Source organism: Sinocyclocheilus anshuiensis, unplaced genomic scaffold, assembly GCF_001515605.1.
Source record: "Sinocyclocheilus anshuiensis isolate Anshui unplaced genomic scaffold, SAMN03320099.WGS_v1.1 scaffold332, whole genome shotgun sequence".
Taxonomy (NCBI): Eukaryota; Metazoa; Chordata; class Actinopteri; order Cypriniformes; family Cyprinidae; genus Sinocyclocheilus; species Sinocyclocheilus anshuiensis.
In genome coordinates, this window is record NW_015554181.1 from 1550168 (window position 1) to 1552688 (window position 2521).

The 2521-nt window shown below is 32.0% G+C and overlaps 1 protein-coding gene across 1 annotated transcript in view; it reads right to left on the reverse strand.

The window, feature by feature from the left end:
- LOC107670979 (clustered mitochondria protein homolog) overlaps positions 1-2521 on the reverse strand; it is a 17906-nt gene that overhangs the window by 14214 nt on the left and 1171 nt on the right. The gene's annotated exons all lie outside the window — the stretch shown is intronic.

Below are 2521 nucleotides of genomic sequence, written 5' to 3' on the forward strand. Positions count from 1 at the left end.
CTCTCTCTCGCTCTCTCTCTCTCTCTCTCTCTCTCTCTCGCTCTCTCTCTCTCTCTCTCTCTCTCTCTCTCCCACTCTCTCCCTCTCTCTCGGCCCACAGCAGGCATGTTTGTCTGGGTGTGACACTTCGTTACCCTCCCCCTCTGACTTCCCTCAGGGCAGGGAGGGATCCTGCGCGCGCACAGACACACACACACACACACACACACACACACACACACAGAGAGAGTGAATCTCACCAACCATATCAAATGCATATATGAACATATAAATGCATTAAATAACATTTTTATATTTAACATACAAACAACTTTAAGCCAGTATGAGTTTTTGTGTTGGAAAGCTATTTTCATTGCAATTAAGTGCATTTAACCTCCAAATTCTCATGCAATGCATACAAATCAGGGTTATTATCATTAACCAAAAATATTAAAAACATTTTTGTTACCTGAAATGAAGCCGAAATAAAATAAAATATACATATCATCACATAAAAAAATAAATAAGTTGAAGCACTAAAATTATTATTTGGAAATAAATAAAAACTAAAATGGGCCTAAAAATAAACCTAAAATGCAAGTTAAAAATAATGTAAACATAAAAATGAAAATAAAATCAATATTACAACTTAGAAATGTTGCCTTGGCGACTAATTGAAAGAAGTTTTGGTTAAAGCACTAAAATTATTAACTGGAAATAAATAAAAACTAAAATGGACCTAAAAATAAATGTAAAAATTAACTTGTCAAAATTAAAATCAAATAACATAAATATTAAAACTTAGAAATGTTGCCTTGGCAATTTACTTAAATAAATAAAAAACCAAAATGGACATAAAAATAAACCTAAAAAGTAACCTTTAAAAAAAAATGAAAACTTGAAAAAATACAAAATAAAAAGCAAAATAGACCTAAAAATAATCCTAAAAAAATAATGTTTTTTAATGAAAACTTAATCAAATAAAATATTAATATTAAAACATTGCCTTTCCAACTAACTGTACGATATTTAAGTTGAAACACTACAATTATTAACTGGAAATAAATAAATAAACAAAATGGACGTAAAAATAAATCAAAAAAATATTTTAGTTTTTTAAAAACTATAGAGAAGTATATAAATACTACTCTAATAACACTAATATACATGTATACATAACACTAATATGCATCATCTACTGTTTCCCCCCTAAATTTCTAAATAAGTCATGTTATGAAAAAAAGTCACAATGCAAAATAATATTAATGCTCCTAAAAATGGGCATTTGTTTTACTGCAAAAAATATTTTTTAAATTCATTTCAATATTTACAAGGAAAATCCTTATCACTGCAATGCAGAAAAATAAAACATAACGTATTAAATATACTTAAAAAATAGATTTCAGTAATTAAAACATTAATTGACATGTCAATGCAAAAACATCTTAATGGTCCTGAAAATGGGGTAGTAAAAAGTAAAAACAGTAGTAATTTGGAGGGGTTTGTGGAAGAAAACCAGGACATTTGATTCTCTGGATGACTCAAAATTGCCGGATAGTCAAAGAAATTACCTACTTAAAGACAAGTGCATGTACTTGTGCATGTGGGAGTAACTGATTTCCCAATCCTTTACACACCTCTCCAGCTCTTCAAGGTCTTTTAGCATTCAGTCCTGCAGTAACGCTCACTGCTGGACTTTTCTGTGCTGAAATGTGACAGAAATCAGAATAAGGCCAGAAGTGGTTCAGCGCTGGCCGGTTTGAGCTGGAAACCTCAGGCCGTTCATGCACACCTCAGTTACATAACGCATCCCAGCAGCTGCTGACATTTCATTCATATTTGTTGTGAAATAAGTCACAGCTGCGCAGATCAGACAACAAAAAGCAGCACTTGAGTGGACAGTATCACTGGCCTCACATAACTAAGCTCTTGAAAGTGACTCAGAAACAATCCACTTTCACCATGCAGCGCTCGCGGGAGGGGCCCACGTTACAAACTCACTTAACAAGTTGAGAAATATTCAAGAGATCTTGTCTTACTCCCTAAATGACCTCTTATGTCCTCTTAGGTAACATATAGTCACATTCAAACCACACATGCAAACTATGAAACTATGTTTCTTCAGGCAAAATAGAGAAGGTGTGTGAAAACTAAATTGAGGTTTGATGACCATTAATTTTTTTTAAGGCAGATAAGTCATGATTGCCAGTATCATAAACCTACATTTATGCATTTGACAGACACTTTTATGAAAAATATTAATTTCTTTTTTTTTCTTTCATTTTGGTGATGAAGATTTTCCCCTTAAAGAAAATGAAGTCTATTTTCAGGAGAATTAAGATTTCTTTGCATTACATTATACTACAATTTCATTTAAATTACATGCATAATGTCTCATTACTACATAAATCAAAAGTAATTATGCAAGTAATTATGCATGAAATTGTCATATGTTCATGTATGGTGTGTGTGCATATTATATACAGTGGGTACGGAAAGTATTCAGACCCCCTTAAATTTTTCACTCTTTGTTATATTGCAG